Source organism: Rhagoletis zephyria, unplaced genomic scaffold (assembly GCF_001687245.7).
Source record: "Rhagoletis zephyria isolate East Lansing unplaced genomic scaffold, Rhagoletis_zephyria_1.1 Rzeph_scaffold_02242, whole genome shotgun sequence".
Lineage (NCBI taxonomy): Eukaryota > Metazoa > Arthropoda > Insecta > Diptera > Tephritidae > Rhagoletis > Rhagoletis zephyria.
In genome coordinates, this window is record NW_016159326.1 from 1,669 (window position 1) to 19,064 (window position 17,396).

Below are 17,396 nucleotides of genomic sequence, written 5' to 3' on the forward strand. Positions count from 1 at the left end.
TGTACGCTCATCACTCTAATCCTAATGCATGGAACTATCTATATACAGTTTTCACCGATGTATGTATTTCAAGAGGTCTAACTTAAAATCTAGAAAGAGAAAAATAGACAGTTGCCACCTTTTTGAAAGTTGCAGTTGAAGTTAATTGATAAGATAAAGTAAATATTCCAATATGGCTGTTAAAAGAAAGAGGTTTAAGAAGACTTACAGCCGTAAATATTTTTGTGGTAGGTTGCCACATGCTTGAAAAGCTTCATTTAATTTAATTGATAAGATCAATTGAATATTACAATATGGCTATCAAACTGAAGAGGTTTAGGAAAGTTTACTGCCGCAGATATATTTGAGGAAGGTTGCAAACTGTTTGAAAATTTTTATTAAATTAAATTGATAAAGCAAATTAAATATTATATTACGGGTATCAAACAACACAAAAATACTTTTAAGCCGCAGTTGCTAATTAGTATGCATATATAATAATACACCAAATATTTCATTTCATTAAAGTATGCAAAATTTTGTCTCCTAAACTCTGAAAAGCAGTGTTGAAACATTAACAAACAAGCGTAAAAATCAGTGTTCGATTTATCAAACATTGGGGTGATGTGGCTTAATATAAAAAAAAAATATTTTATGACATTTTTCCATATACGTAATACTTCTATATTGGCAGGAAGCTAACTTCTCAATGTGTAAGCATTCCGAAATCAAAGCGAGACAGTCTAGTACCGTTTTTGTCAATGTATTGTGTACTTGAGTGCCGTTTTTGTATATGTGTTGTGTCACAGAATAAACAGTATACAGAAGACGCATGTCGACTATCCAACCAATTTGAATTTATGGCACGAGCGGTGAGGCAAGCAAGGGTATCACAAGCGGCGCTGCCTTTGTTACTTTAGCAGTATTTTCACTCGGCTGACGATGTTAATTCCATCGTCGCTATGACGACAAGATGTTAACTACGTTTTCCATCACGATCAGCGTTGCCGTTTTGGTACAATTGTATATTTTTTAATACTGTTTTTCTAAATTTTAATATCTGATCCTTTTTTGTTCCCAAATGCCGTATTTTGATACTTTCGGCTGGCAGAAATGAATTTTCGAAAACTATGAATAGTACTACTAGTCTAAAGGCTAATATTTTTTTATTGTTATTTGAAGTCTCACAATTTATATATAGATATTTATAAGTTGATTGGGTAACTCTTATAACTGTTATAGGACCCCTAAACCACACAAAAACATTACGAAATATCGAAAAAAATATATTTTTTTGAATTTAGTTTTTTTTTACGTTTTAAAGATGAAGCTATCAATATATACAACGCACATTCATATTTCTTGCACATATTTACTTGAGCAACGTTTCTTCAAAATAAGGTTTGCGCAATTTTATGCTGTAGTAAATTCCACAATATTGACTTGTACAAGTCTCGGGTTGCGCAAGGATTTTGTGAGGTTTAGGGGCCCTATAAGTTTGTTTTTCATTATGCAAATAAGCAGACAAAAGCAAGATATATAATTTTTTTTATAACTATGGATTTAATTATAAAATTTTATTTATTATTTGTTTTTTAAATAATAGTTTAATAAACAACAGTTTTGTTTGCTTTTGATACTTTTTCTGCTTGGCAACTGATACATTTTTTTCCAGCTCGCGGCAACGCTGTTCACGATGTGTGTTTATGGCGAGATGTTAACTTCATGTTATTCATAGTGGACGTGATGTTAGCTCCTCTGCTCTGTTCCGGGTCGCCATGTTATTCATAGTGGTCGTAATGTTAACTTCTCTGCTCTGGTCCGGGTTGTAATATTACGTCCGCCGAAGAAAAATAAATTTGTATGTGGTGCGTCTTCTGTATACTGTTTATTCTGTGGTTGTGTACATGTTTATTTATAAACGTGTGTGTTCCTTTTATTTCGTACGTGTGTTCATTGATATATCTGTACTGTAGTGTTTTCGGACGGTACTAGCTCTTACTGCCAATATAGGAGTATTACATATATGCATTTTTCCAACAAACAAGCGATAAGTACTTACTAATGAATCGGCATTCCTTATCAAAAGTATTTTCAAATTAAAATATTCTTAAATCTCTTTCGCCTGACATTGTGATACACATGTATATTAATAAGCTGACGAACTATGTATGTAGTTTGAATTTGTTTGTTCGAATAAAAGGCAACCCTTCTAAATAAGGTAAGGAATAAACCCATTTTCGATTGACAGCCATCATTTAATAAATCACCCTACTTTTTGAATACTTTGAATGTAACTTTTTAAACACGCGGCAACCCTCTTCAAACATTCCGAATGTTTAAACTAAAGATTTCTTAACATTATTTTGTTTGATTTCTGTATTTTTATATTTCATATACCTTTTGTATTACTTAATTGAGTTGGACCTTTCAAACAGGTGGCAGCCCTCTTTAAAAGTAATTTCAAGCTTAATCCTTGTTAACTCTCCTTCGACGGACATTGCGATACATGTTTTAATTAACTGATGAATTAAGTGGAATTTGGTTTTTCAAACATGTGGCAACCCCAATACAGTCAGAAATAAAAATTTAACAGACCCCTTTTGATTGATACCTTGATTGATATTTTATTAATTCTCTTAACTGATTAAATAACTCAAATTTAACTTTTAAAACAGGTGGCAACCCTCTTCCCATACCTCAAAAATATTCTTAGTGTTCAAACTGAAGATTTCGTAAAACTCTTTCGTTTGACATTTATATTTCATCTAACTTGTGTATAAGTAAAATAATTTCAAGCAGGTGGCAACCCTCTTCAAAATATTTTCAAGCTACTACTTTCTAAAACCTCATTCATTTGCCACCCATATGGCGATAAATATTTCTCTTACCTAACATGATTTTTTAAACAGGTGGTAACCCTCCTGTAGTTCAGCTAAGAAAAAAAAGATTTTAAAAACCATTTCGATCGATACCCATTTTGTAATAATTGATTTATTTTTTTAAACAATTTGAATCAAATTTTTTAAAGTGGCAACTCTTTTCAAAAAAGTAAAACCTTATTGCACATCTAAAGTCCAAGCCTTTTAATTTGACACCTCATTTCGGAAGATCGACCAAACGGTGCGGACATGATGGCATTGTTTATTAAACAATTTGAGTTTTGTTGTTCAACAGGTGGCAACTCTTGAAAAAACATCTACAGACCAAGCGCTTTAATTTGACATCCCATTTTTGAAAATCGGGCGAATGGTACAGATATTGTGTGCTGGACAAAAAAGTCCCTTCGCGTATTATATATATATGTAGATTATATATATATAGATACTGGCCAATTATAATTCATAATTGTAATATTCATAATTTTTTTTTTTGCATTCCATATCTGAATAGAAACCGATTTTGTACCGTAAAAGTTTGCGATGACCAAATTTCGAATGACGGAAATTTTCGATTTGAAATGTATGCGCAGTTATGATTTATGTAGGTATAGTGTGAAAGTAAAACTACAATATGGCATTATTATCAACCACTCGTACTTCCTCGTACCCTCTTACTAGTTGCATATGTATGAATTAGGGATGCAAGTCAAAAAAATACATCGATGTTTTTTTTCCATTTGATGCATCGACATATAACATTGATTCATATCGATATATTGTATAAAAACATCGATATTTTCGATGCATCGCATCAAAATATCAACAGTTTCTTTCAATTAAAAATATACAACAAGAAAATGAAACAATGGGGGCTTCGATAAATGTTTAAGTATTAACTCACAGTGAAAAATGTATTTATTGATTTAAATAGTTACAAATCCCAGTTTTTTGAGAAGCTTTCGAAAAAAGTTTTCTGAAGGTACTGAAGTGACGACAATAAGCATAGTAAAATAATATAAAGTGTGCCAGCTATTTAGCAATGAGATTCTATTTCGGTACATTTACATCATCGTACAGTTTCATAAGTAAAGTAACTCCTCTTCTTACCGTTTTTCCTGGCAGGCTGTAGGTGTGTTTTTGGTTAGTGTATTGGTGTTTTTGGTTCAATGTGTTAGTGTATTTTGAATAAATTGTAATAGAAATGGAAGAAATTATAATAGAAATGAAGATAGAAAAGATAAGAGCAAATGCCCAAAAAACAGGTGATCTCAGCTGTAGGCATTTGTTGGCAATCAGCTGATAGTGTTTTTACTTAGGAAACTGTACGATGATTAACATATTTGGTAATTTATTATCATTCAGTCATTATTATTTCATTATATTCATTATTATCATGAGTTGAAGTTTTTTTATTTGAGAAAAAATAAGAGAAAACATGCCAAGAAATTCTTGCCGCTTGTACAAAAGCACATACATATAACGTTGAAGTACTAATGTTTTCAGTCCCTCAGGATGAGGACCTAAACCTCTGGCCGATGGTGTGCAACAAAATCAAAGGTCAATGGCATATCAATTAATATCATTTTGTAGATGGTTGTTTGGCACTAAACGTTTTTACTTATAAATTAGCAATTTATTAGTGCAAATAACTCATACCTTATGCGTAATGTTAATATAATGTATATTCTAATAGTGCATAAATAGTGAAATTTCCACATTTAGAATAGATACTAGAGCAAAGAGTTTGGAAGCATACAAAATAATTTTAATGCGTACAGTGTACACCGATATATCGATATACATACATATATCGGAAGGTCCAAAACATCGGTTTTATTCGATGCACCGAATAGCAAACATCGGTGTGTCCGAAGCATCGATATTTTTTCTGCATCCATAATATGAATTTATGCAGCATATTTCGCACACGTTCACCAAAAGTGTATTGCCTAATTTTCTGCGATAGTTTGCAATAAAATATTACTTCAGCTTTTACTGCAAAATAAATATACGATCTGTAAGCCGTTTTAGTGCATATTCTCAAAAATTACGAATTTTGAGTTAATACATGTTCGATGCATTTCATTACCAGCAGAGAAACAAATGTTAGTGACTGCTTTTAGTTGTCATATGACACAAATAATGACATTGAGATACATACATATGTATCTCATTTGCGCAATATCATTTTGCATTCGCAGCAAGGGAAGCACAAGAACAAAAAAGTGCAAAGAAATCATGAAAATTAAATAAGAAGCAAAAACGAAGACCCCAACGGCGCTGAAAACATTATAGTGCCCCTATCGCATGAGTGCACCGCAAGTACAGGTTGTCGTCGTAGCACTTGCAAATATTTCACACATGTAAATATCCATATTGTACCTGCAATACACATGCACAATACAAATATAGGCAAATAAATGCAATAAAATAAAAATACAATAAATACTATATTATATTGCCATACCATTGACAGCTGCAAATATAAATGCCATACAATATAGGTACATATATAAATAATACCATCGACATTTTGTATACATGTATGTACGTATGTATGTATGTGGAAATAATATGTTTGTTTTTATGTGTATGTTTATTTCTGCAGTTTTTGCTATGAAAAATATTTACACTAAGTTGTCATATTCTTTGCATTTGCATGGCTTCTTTCATTGTAGATAATGCAATGAAAAATAATCCACTTTAATATTTCTAAAATTACAAAATCAATTGGCATATTCAGCTCAATACAATTTGCTGTGGGGAGGGTCAGAGTGCATAGCGTAGCGACGGTGTGCTACGATATAGACAGTATCAAAAAGTAGTAGGCATGTGTGCCTTTTTATATACATACATATGTACACGTTGACCATTCGTCCTTTATTTTAAAGGACCGGGCTTTACTTGAACCCCATGCCCTTTATATTTCTTCTTTTTTTTTGTTTAAGGATGCCTTTTGTCCTTTATTTATTAAACTGTCCTCTAAATGAGCTCTGGATTTTTCAGGGGTCAATTTATAAGCAGGTAATATGAAAAAAATAAAAAAAATGTCCCTTATAAAATATAATGAAAACCCTTGCCAGTTTGTTATCTGTAATATTTGTACAATCCATAAATCACGAGTCATTGCTTATACTGATATGAAAAATTTATATAGTAATTGAAAAAAAATTAACTAGGTACACTCTAAAAAGTGCATATAAAACTACTACTGAAAGTATTTATTTAATTGAAAAAAAACCGAAATCTGTGGAAATATACGTACAAGATGTTCATAATTTGATTTTGAATATGAGAGGTTTAAAAATACACATAAATATACACATAAAATGTTTTAAAGGCAAAAATTTTGAAAGTACTATCGGAAAGTGATGTATATACGGTTTAAGAAGAATTTCATTGGCTTTCATTTGCCGTATTTTATTTTATGTTATGATTTTTAAATTGATTAAAAGGGACCAATTTTTGCTTTATTTTTTTGAAAACGTATCCATAGAAAAAACTTAACCCGAATTTCGGAATCACCGAGCAATTCTACATAGACATTAAATTAAAATTTTTGATCCAGTGTTATTTATGTTTGTCCATCAACCCTAAAAATTTGAGACAAATCATCAAACACATGAAGTGTGAACCCCGTCCATTTTGGTATAGAAAGCCCCATATACTGTGCTGCTGAGTTTCATAAGGCAAGACGAGGTCATGTGATGAGTTTTAAGGGTCCAAATGAAATCAAAGCCGCAAAGTGCATTCTCCATTAAATTAATTTATTTTCTTATACCTTTGGAATTTATTTGGAATATGCGCTTCTTGATTTGTTTGACTTACTCGGTACCTCCTCCGAAATCTAAAAAAGAGAGAGACAATTTTCGAATTTCGACCTCCAACTCGGATACAGTGAATAAAAAAGTTTATAAAAATTGATTAGGCTTCTTCGAGAGACATTTTTTTTTTATAAACATCTATTTATTTCAATCTTTTCGGGTTAACCTATGCGGGAAGCCTAAAATCTTTATTAATCTGATACAACGGCACATGCGAAGCGAACAAAGAAACAAACAAAAAAAAAACGCAACACAGCAATAGAGCGGTAAGCAAAATCAAGTGTGGAAAATATAGAAATAGAAAATTAAATCTTTAAAAAAACAAATGCAGTTGTTCGCGTCCATTTGAATATGGCTAGCCAAGCCAACAGGGAGAAATAAGGAGGAAGAAGAGCTTCTCGAGCATGGAAAAGTTGATCTGAAATTTATTTATTATTCAAATACAAACTAACATTACGGTCGACAACTGCAGCCGCGACAACGACTACAACGATCACTCCGACTGATCAACAGAAGAATGAGGAACAATGCTGACGGAATCATTTCGAGGAGACAAATGCACACAAACACGTTGATTAATTAATCCCACGCCTTCACCACCATACAACTGCTCCTATTCACTGCACTTTTTCTTTATGTGGTAACATTTCATCTAATCTACAGCAGCATTGCTCTTAGTTGTGTCCGACGCGGTAGATTAGCCTTGGGTAGTATGTTATGAAAGCATGCAGGATGAGGCGATTATTCAACTCTTCCAATAGTGCCAACGTGAGTTTATATCGAAAGTTTCAAATACACACATAGTACGTACATACATATGTACATTTGGGTGGTCCGCAAATGGATGTGAAAAAATTAAAGTCCGAATTTTAATGCTCCCACCTATAGAAGATTGTTCTATACATATAACCCTATTTATGATATAGATATCAAAAAATATTTAGAGGTCGCTCAAAGCGCTCAAAGATTTCAATGTATTTTATATCGAAAAAAATACAATTTTTCGTGGAAATGAATTCTGGAAAATCAATATTTTTCGATTTTTCTCTTCGGGAACTTCCAATAACTTCCCAATTGTTTATTTTACCATTTTTGTTTTATTTTTGTAGGTGCCGCCATTGCATTTTTTGAGGTTTTTGGGTTTTTCGATCGAAAAATATTGAATTTCAAAATTGCATATTATTTATACGAAAATTGTTTAACATGGAAAACTTCGCGCGCTTCAAGCGACCTCTAAATATTTCCTTTATTTCAAATCAAAAAACAGGGGTATATTTTTTCGGTTATAAAACAACCCTTGAGGGTGAGATCATTAAAATTCCGACTTTACTTCTTGTTTACCACCCTAATGTACATACATACATAAGTATGCATAATATCTGTGTGCGTATTGAATTTATAAAATAACATAGAATCTTCCAATAATATGCATATTCAACTATGTATACGCATTCAATTCATTGTGTTCGCATCGGAAGAGAGAGAAATCCACAAATCTCTTCTTAAAAGATTGATTAATTTGTTTAGCGCTGAACTTGGAATGCTTGCTGACATCTAAATAAATTAGTTGATACACATTTTTCTATGCACGCACTGAAATAATTTATGAAATTTGCCAAATGTACTGGCTTAGTCTGTGATATTCTAGAAAACATACATACATAGCACATTTTTATTTCAACTAATTTTATTTTGTTAAATAAACATGTCAAATAAATATAAGCACATATATATTTATGTATGTGCTTTGTTATTTATTTTTTAGTTTGCCAGTTATTTGCGAATCCTAATTTGAAAACAACTTTTTTACAAGTGCCCGTACAATACATTTTTTTGATTATCCACTTGACGAAATTAAAACAGGAATTTATGAAAAACTAATATTGTCAAGTGTTGACATAATAATGACGCTTAAGAGAATTGTGACTTAAGTCTTATGACACCTACGTGCACAGTACAATTGGTACATACATATGTATGTGCAATAAGGTGGTCCAAAAACGCACGTGAAAAAGTCAAGTCCGAATTTTAATGGATTCTTTTTTATCGAAAAATATACCTTTTTTTATTTCGAAATCAAAAAATATTTAGAGTTCGCTCAAAGGGCTGACTTTCATAGTTGCCAACTTGGTGCTTTAAGCACTAGATTTAGTGCCTTTTGAAAATTAAAACGCCAGAAAAAAATTATTTAGTGCCTAGTGCCTTCTTTAGTGCCTTTTTTCTGAACTAAAATTACTCCGATATAGATAAAACCTGAAATAGTTTTTAAATATTTAAAGCCGTAGCAGCACCGAATTTAAAAAAATCTTCAAATTTAAATGCACTTAAATACAACCATGATTGATAAAAAGCTGAACTTGCAAAGTAAAAGTAAGCGAGTAAGTTAAATTTTTATTTTTTTCTTTTCTATTTGTAAAAATTTATTTTTTTGTACCACCTGAGTAAAACACATCGTTTCATGGTGCTGAATCCAAATCTGGCCGCACACTCGCTCTAGCACTAGAATTTTGAGGTATCCTAACCTCAGAGTGCTAAAATAACGGTTTTTTTCGCGATATTTGAGGTTATATAATGAAAACATAATTTTTTTTTTTGCTCATTTCTACTTAGGGCATCATTTTCGTTTCATATCAGTTTTAATTAGTTAGTTAGTTTTCGGTATTACGTCGTAAGCATGAGTCATTATAGCATGTGGCTTTTCAATCGTTATGAGCGAAAAAGTTTTGTTTATTCATTTATGTATGCATTCTTGTAAATATTGGTAATTTTTTGTTTTTGTTAAATACATACAAACTGTTATGAAAAAAGCATCCATTGATTCAAAACCATTTGGTGCTTTTAGTGTGGTAAACGCTTTTTTCCAAGTTTTTGGTGCTTTTTCAAAATCAAAAGTTGGCAACACTGGCCGATTTTCCATACATTATGTATAGGAAAAAGACAATTTTGCAATTTTTTAATGCTAACGAATTTTGCGGGTTCCTCATTGCATTTTAGGGGACCTATAAAAAATAATTAATATTAAAAAATGGAAGTCTCCTGAAGAGACAAAAAGCTGATTTTCAAGAATTCTTTCCCATTTTTAGGAAAACAATTTTTTCCTCATGTAAAATACATACGTGACAAATTTTGAGTCTTTCAACGACCTCTAAAATATTTTTTTGATTTAAAAAAAGGGATATATTTTTTTCGGTGCAGAAGCTTAACATTTTAAACTTTTTTTTTGACCGCCCTAATGTACAAACATACATAGGTGATTTGAAGAAAGTAATATTCGTTCTATATCACTAAGCTTTTTACCTTTTGGTAGCTGGGATATTCAAAACTAACTTCATGTTCACGGACAGATTATAGATACATACGTAACCTAACCTGCGACTCTTAAAAAAATTGCTCAACTGGTTGAGGTTTAACGACAAGGTTCTGCCAGCCAAAGAAGCTCAACTTAACAATTTTTTTCTTTGGTTCCAGGCTTTTTCCCTCTACGAAAATTCAATGGGATTTGTGGTCAAATAAGTGAAAACACATTGTGACTGGTGAGACATTTGACTGCGGAATGTGATTAATTGTGAATAATACATATATCGTCGGAACTTATAAACTAATGAAAGATATTTTTAACATAGATACATACCTACCTTCTGCAGAAGGGCGTTCTTAAAAAGTTTTCTGAGATAGGGCGTTTTCGAACCGGCAGCCGAGATGGGCTCATCTTCCCCTCAGCCGTCGATATGATCTAATTTAAATGAATCCATGCTTAAAACCTATTTTAGAAATATACATAAATAATATGACTTCGTAAATGCATCGATGCCAAGCATCAGTCCCTTTTATTTCTAAGCTTAAACCGACGGAAATGTCCAATATGCGCAATCACGCTTAAATTGGAACTTATATTTTTTTCCATCTTTAGATTAGACTCCAGCGAAGAAATTTAATGTGTTAAACTTATTATGTATTTTGGAACGAATTTCCGTCATCCCTTCTTAAATTTGGTTTGGAGACAAACCGGTTTCGGCGTTGTGCCATCTTCAGTGTCATTTTTCGTTCTGGATATTTTTTGTTGGTTGTCTTATTAGTTTTGCAATATTTGCGGCAAGTTTATAAGATGTATTTCCCGTGTAGGTTAGAGCTGCCCAAGTTTTTTTTTTATTGTTTTCCTCTTTGCTTGTCTTTTTCGATTTTGTGTCCTTTCTTAGCTTTTCAACCAGGCCTATCTTATATCCGTTATTTTCCGCAACGCCATATATTGTATCCTGTTCATCTACATACTTATCTATGGTCGTATGGAACAGTAGCTTATGTCGAAAGGCTGGCTTTAGTATAACGCTACGCGCACACTGCAGCCGGCGTCGGCCGAATTGTGCTCGGCCGATATCGGCTATATGCGGGCGATATGAATAAACACTTGCGATTATATGAGCGCTCTCACACATAAACCGATAACCGAACCTACATCGGCCGTTGACGTCCGTCAGTGACGATAAATTCAAACATGTTTGTTTTTCTCGTCCGATGTCAGATGAAAAGTACCAAAATGAACTGCGAAAAATTAACTTATTGGGTGCAAAAATAAAAAAATTACATATAAAATCACATGTTTAGAGCATGTCAATTAAAATGTATCAAAATATTTTACTGCTCGCAAAATTGTAATGAAAACTTGATTTGTGTGTACAAATACGGTCGGCAAATAATCTGGTTAAGTGTGCGCATCATTTCGGACGGTCAAATTGTTCGGCCGAAATCGGTCGGCCTATCGGATGCAATGTGCGCCTAGCGTAATGCGGCATTCGCAGCTTACGATCCCGAATGATTCACTAGCGCCGGGCCGTTCAAGAACTTTTGGCTAATCAACGTTTAGAAATAGTTCCGATACTAGCAAGTCAATATTCTTATTATTCCTGTCTGTATTCTGTCGGCCATTGTGGCTGTTGGGGCGCTGCGAGCAAACAGGCATACTTATGCTAATCACGGGGATGAATTGGCAGACTATCTCATCAACTGGTATGATGCTACTAGTATTTTTACTAGTAGATGCTGATGCATAGCTTGACAATTGACATCTCGTAGGACATCGCAATGTTAAAAATACCGGTCGCTTACACTGAAAAAGGATAGAACGTGAACTAGTTCGGCTGAAAGGCAAACTGGTAGAATTCTGGTTCACAACTAGTAGCTTTCCCTGCAGGGTATGTATAATATGTACATATCTGAATGCATTTATATACATGCCTATATTCTTTTACATGAATACACACACAAGTGCCTTTCCACGCCTTATCTGCATATGTCCATACATACATGCTTGTTTGTTTCTGTTAACTTCTTCGACAAGTGGAACTAATTTCCACGCTTGAACTTTCCTTAATTTTTTCGCATTTCTTAAATTTACTGCCGTTGCACCTGATAAATTTACGTCAATAAAACAGTTGTTGGTAAGCATTTGGCTAACCCAAAGACAGAGTTGCCAACGGTAGTAAAATTAACAGCNACCGGTCGCTTACACTGAAAAAGGATAGAACGTGAACTAGTTCGGCTGAAAGGCAAACTGGTAGAATTCTGGTTCACAACTAGTAGCTTTCCCTGCAGGGTATGTATAATATGTACATATCTGAATGCATTTATATACATGCCTATATTCTTTTACATGAATACACACACAAGTGCCTTTCCACGCCTTATCTGCATATGTCCATACATACACGTTTGTTTGTTTCTGTTAACTTCTTCGACAAGTGGAACTAATTTCCACGCTTGAACTTTCCTTAATTTTTTCGCATTTCTTAAATTTACTGCCGTTGCACCTGATAAATTTACGTCAATAAAACAGTTGTTGGTAAGCATTTGGCTAACCCAAAGACAGAGTTGCCAACGGTAGTAAAATTAACAGCANTACATACATACATATGTATGTAACCGTTTGTTTGTTTCTGTTAACTTCTTCGACAAGTGGAACTAATTTCCACGCTTGAACTTTCCTTAATTTTTTCGCATTTCTTAAGTTTACTGCCGTTGCACCTGATAAATTTACGTCAATAAAACAGTTGTTGGTAAGCATTTGGCTAACCCAAAGACAGAGTTGCCAACGGTAGTAAAATTAACAGCATACGATAGTTACGCGCCTCAATACAAATCCAATAGTGGAGGTAAGGGAGGGCAAGCAAACAAGCAAAAAAAGGGAAAAGAAAACATGGAGAAAACTGAGGAAGCGTATTTAATGTCTGTGGCTGGTAGACATAGGTGTGTACGTGCATATCGCACCCTAAACTAAAAACAGTCTCAACTCAAATTTTTTGGAAATTAATTTTTTCCCATAAAACGGTTCACATACCATATATGTACTCGTATCTAACGTCCGCCAAAATATCTTCTGCAACACCATCTTCTTTAACTGGAAAAAGACTATTAAGCCTCTTTTTATTTCGCTTGTGTTAACAGTTTCTTTCCTCTCCAGAACATTTGGGATTTTTTAAGTTGTTACTGTTTTTGTTTATGGGGCGAAAGATTTTTTAAGAGGAGGAAGCATCGAAAGCCTATACCCGTTAGGGTGGGACTTTACCCTGAACTAAACATCCTCCGGCAGTACATGTACTGATCATCCCGGTACCACCGTCAAGCATTTCGTCGAGTGGCGGTTTGTGCACTAGGCTCGCACGTTCGTTCCAGTGGCTTGTACTCGGTCTTGGGCTACACCGTGTTTAAGGAGGACGACCTTTTTTTAACTATTTATTTATCTCTTTACAAATACACTTATATTTTCGCTTGTTTAAATATTAAGAATAAATCCCTTAAAATTATTATTAGTATTGTATTGAGCAGGCCTACATAAGAGGCGAGTTTCAAGCCCGTTTAAGTATTTGTACGGCCTAGGTTTCAGTCCGAGCCTACGCTTCGATTGCATAAATTTTCGTTGCCGCATCGCCTAGGCGGCTAGGTAAGGCCTAGGTTCCTGTCCGCGCTTACGCTTTAATTGGTAAATTTCATGTTCACTAGGCGGTCTGAATGCGCAAGTTTCTAAGCCGTACTGCCTTGGCGGTTGGAACGGCCTAGGTTCCAATCCGCACGGCACCTGCTCTTCGAGTGCATAAATTTCAAAGCCGCACTGCTCTGTCGGCTTGAACGGCCTAGGTCCCAGTGCGCGCCTTCGCTTTGGTTGGTGAATATCATGGTTTGGTTCCAAGTTGTTGTTTCGATGCCCATTGAATTGCTCCTTTCATCATATAGTCGACTACTGACTATAGCGTAAACACCCCTCCAACGGCTAGTATCAATTGGCTGCTTTCCCGTGCTCGACGTCGGTCAAATTGCGTTAGAGTATGCAGCGTGGATGCAAGGAGCGTCGTNATACGATAGTTACGCGCCTCAATACAAATCCAATAGTGGAGGTAAGGGAGGGCAAGCAAACAAGCAAAACAAAGGGAAAAGAAAAAATGGAGAAAACTGAGGAAGCGTATTTAATGTCTGTGGCTGGTAGCCATAGGTGTGCATATCGCACCCTAAACTAAAAACAGTCTCAACTCAAATTTTTTGGAAATTAATTTTTTCCCCTGTCTTGGGCTACACCGTGTTTAAGGAGGACGACCTTTTTTTAACTATTTATTTATCTCTTTACGCCTATATTTTCGCTTGCTTAAATATTAAGAATAAATTCCTTAAAATTATTATTAGTATTGCATTGAGCAGGCCTACATAAGAGGCGAGTTTCACGCCCGTTTACGTATTTGTACGGCCTAGGTTTCAGTCCGAGCCTACGCTTCGATTGCATACATTTTCGTTACCGCATCGCCTAGGCGGCTAGGTAAGGCCTAGGTTCCTGTCCGCGCTTACGCTTTAATTGGTAAATTTCATGTTCAATAGGCGGTCTGAATGCGCAAGTTTCTAAGCCGTACTGTCTTGACGGTTGGAACGGCCTAGGTTCCAATCCGCACGGCACCTGCTCTTCGAGTGCATAAATTTCAAATCCGCACTGCTCTGTCGGCTTGAAATCCCCAGGTCCCAGTGCGCGCCTTCGCTTTGGTTGGTGAATATCATGGTTTGGTTCCAAGTTGCTGTGTCGATGCCCATTCAATTGCTCCTTTCATCATATAGTCGACTACTGACTAAGTATAGCGTAAACACCCCTCCAACGGCTAGTTTCAATTGGCTGCTTTCCCGTGCTCGGCGTCGGTCAAATTGCGTTAGAGTATGCGGCGTGGATGCAAGGAGCATCGTTTCTCTCGCCAGTATATCTACGGGTATCATATTGGCGATTACAAAAGCTGCTTCGTCCGAAACTATTCTGAAGACGCGGAAGTATGCTGGACACTGTGCCGCGTTTGACCAAATTGGAGCGGCATACAGTATTCGGCTTTTAACCACACACGCTAAGAGTAGACGCCTGCGCTGTTTCGGTCCCCGCATGTTAAACTTTATTCGCGATAGTCCCTTGATCGTTGAAGCTGCTTTTTCTCTCACACATCTGAAATAGGCGCTGAAATTAAGACGGATGTCTAGCACCACTCCCAGGTATTTAATTGCAGGTTTCGTCGCGATTATGCGGTCGCAAATTTTTGACGCCACCTCGTCTAACTTCTTCCAACTCGAGAAAATTTTTGCTTCAGACCGAAGCTATTTAACCATCTTTAAATCAAGCGGACTGATAAGGCTACCTTCTCGCATATGACATCAAGCTGTTTCGCAGACACTATTACCGCATTGTCGTCCGCAAAGCCTATTATAGACGATCCCTCTGGAAATTCGTTGCGAAGAGCTCCATCATACATAATATTCCATAGCAAAGGACCAAGTACGTATCCTTGTGGAATACCACCTGTTATTTCAGCCCGTTTCAGGCCCTCCTGCGTTTCGTACTACAACACTGGCGAATCGAAATAACTACGTATTAGTATTCGAAGGTAGTAAGAAATTCCAATACTCTCCAGTATATCTAGAGTCTTAGCACAGTTGGTAGAGTTGAACACGTTCTTGCTGTCTAATGTTACAATCACGTAGTACTCTTTTGCTCCTCCCAGCCACACTGCACCGCTTGTTGCATCCCGTACTAACTTAATGACTTCTGATACCGCATCCACAGTGGATTTCCATTTCCTAAACCTGAATGGGTTGCCGATATTCCCCTTTCTCTTGGACTTCCCCGTCGAGACGCTTCGCTGTTATATGCTTGAAGATTTACCTGCTGAGTCTAGTAGACGGATAGGTCGACCGAAAACTTTAGGGATCTTCTAGAGGTTTACGCGGCTTAGGTATCAAGGTGCGATATGTATGCACAAACATACATAATATCATTCATATGCTATCTTCGTTGAAATAAAAACAAATAAGGTGAGCAGCTCAATTTAATCTCGAGTTTCCGAAAAAATACTTCTAAGCTACTTCGCTTATTGCAATTCTATATAATTCTTATTTCGATAAGCCTAGAAAGTACACATAGTTCCATCAAGTAGATGTATGTATGTATGTATGTATTTAAGCAGTTGTTGGATAATCCAACTCAATTTAGTTTCAAATTTTATTTATAGTCTTTAAATCGAATAGAATAATGAATCGCTTGACGCACCAATTGATGTGGCGCCTGACGCAAAAGCATCGTTTCTATTCAGTCTCTGTTCCCCCACTTCGATCTATTCTATGCCGCAATGTGCATTTGGACATACATACACATGTATGTATGTAGTTCCCCTACCTTGACGCAGTTGTCTCGTGACAAGATTGTTTATTTTCTTAGTGGTGGCATTAGTGGAAGCTCGAAAACACAACTACAACACTACAACGACACTAAACACACACCCGAACGTCAGCAACAAGGAGCAATTGTGGCTAAATCTTTTCCATCTAAGTGTGCACACAAAAGATACAAAAGATTAGTACGCCAAAATAAATTAATCGAAATTTTGTTTATTTGCAATATCAAAAACGATTTTCAGCTATTTTTAATGGATGCGGTTAAATAAATTAGTGTCACTGGTTCGCGGCCGAATACCAGCGCCGATGTGGGCTAATGAATAGTGGATTTATGAGGTGTACAGGTTTTTGAGAATAACTATTATTTAAATCACAACGGTTCGTCGAATCCCCGCTGATGTCTAACACATCCATCTCAGTTCTCATATTATTATGCCTTCTCTCTAAGGTCTTCTTTGATCTTATTAGAATCGACCGCAGTTACATACTAGAATAATTTAAGAAGTCCGAACCTTATGTTCATTACCACTTTTGCTATAAACTCCTACGATTTACGGATATGCATTTGGAATGTCCAGATTACCTAAAGTAAATGTGAGCGTGCAATTGCTGGCGTTTGCCGACGAAATCGATATTATCGGTAAAAGCAAGGGGCTACGTCTTTTCTGCCTTCTTTGAAAAGGATAGAGAAGCAAAGCGATTGGATCTGGTGGTGAACGAGGACAAAATGAAGTCATCACACAAACAGTCAGAGCATACACGTCTTGGCACACATGTCACTGTTGGCAGTTTAAAGTTTGAAGAAGTAGATGACTTCGTTTATTTGGGAACCAGCATTAAACCCGATAATAATGTCAGCATCGAAATCCAACGCAGGACCACTCTTGCCCACAAGTGCTACTATGGACTGAGTAGGCAATTCTGGCGTAAATTCTCTCTCGGCGTATGAAAATCACACTCTATAAGTGACTCATCATGCCCGTGTTGGTATATGGCACCGAAGCATGAATAATGACAACATCCGATGAGG

At 35.6% G+C, this 17,396-nt stretch overlaps 1 long non-coding RNA gene across 1 annotated transcript; it reads left to right on the plus strand.

Annotated features, from left to right (window-relative positions):
* Positions 1–1,594: 1,594 nt before the first annotated feature.
* LOC108366360 (uncharacterized) lies at positions 1,595–17,028 on the plus strand. Its single transcript, XR_001848074.1, has 4 exons — positions 1,595–1,880; positions 9,330–9,332; positions 13,303–13,308; positions 17,018–17,028. It is a non-coding gene; the product is annotated as an uncharacterized LOC108366360 (long non-coding RNA).
* Positions 17,029–17,396: the final 368 nt, after the last annotated feature.